The following is a 989-nucleotide window of genomic DNA, read 5'->3' as shown; positions in this document are numbered from 1 at the left end:
TTCATAACAACTTATTTGTCAATAATGATTATTAGAAAAATTATTTATTTACTAACTCACTAAAGAGGAGGTTAGTGTTTCCTGTTGGAGTTTGTGGCAAAAAATATGTCATGTGAACAGCTGTTTCAAAAAAGCATCAGAGCAAAATTCCCAGCAATATTTTCATATGCATGTACCATACTGTCACTACAGTTGTGAAGAACATTCCACATATATACATTGTTATGTATGATACATTTTACTTTTTGATTTAGTAAGTAATTAGATTATATGGAGGATCTCATATCTCTGAAGAACATTACGATGATTTTCCATATATATGATGTTTGTTTCCAGTATACATAGGTGTGTCTACTGTTTACTAATTTTCGAACCATAATTATATTACAGTTTAATTATATTCACTTCACGGCATTGCATGGTGTATTTTGACATGTTACAGAACTGTTTATCTTTCCAATTAGACGTCATAAATCTTTAATTTGGTTTTCAATTCAAAGGAAAAACATATCCTATTAATCGATCTACCCACTAGATTCAAACTAATCATCAATTTCTGAAACTTAATCATAATGTAGTAACGTTTCTTTGAGACACGAAGTTTGAGGACGAGGCTGCATTTGATTATAATTTTGAGACCAGCCAAGGCAAAAGAAGTCCTTTCACTGGCTGTCCTTTAATGTAGATGAAATTCCATAAGATTTATATCGAAAGAATAGAAAGCATCATCTATGAATCAAGAAGATAAGTGGTAAACAATGATGTGGAAATCACCAGGAAGGACTTTCACTCTCGATTAAAAAGTAACAGGTCACCTGTTGTCTCCAGAGTAGAGCAAGCCAACCCAGACACTGCCGTCTCTGTAAACTAAGGAATTTTACAGTCAAGGAAAACTCCGATGTTACTTACGATCCACAAGGGGACCTCTGAAAAGCATTTCGAGTCAAGAGGTGGTGCAAGAATACTGTTCAGAATAGTCCTTGCTTTTC

Source organism: Penaeus monodon, chromosome 30 (assembly GCF_015228065.2).
Source record: "Penaeus monodon isolate SGIC_2016 chromosome 30, NSTDA_Pmon_1, whole genome shotgun sequence".
Taxonomy (NCBI): Eukaryota; Metazoa; Arthropoda; class Malacostraca; order Decapoda; family Penaeidae; genus Penaeus; species Penaeus monodon.
Note: the sequence above shows the minus strand (reverse complement) of the source record.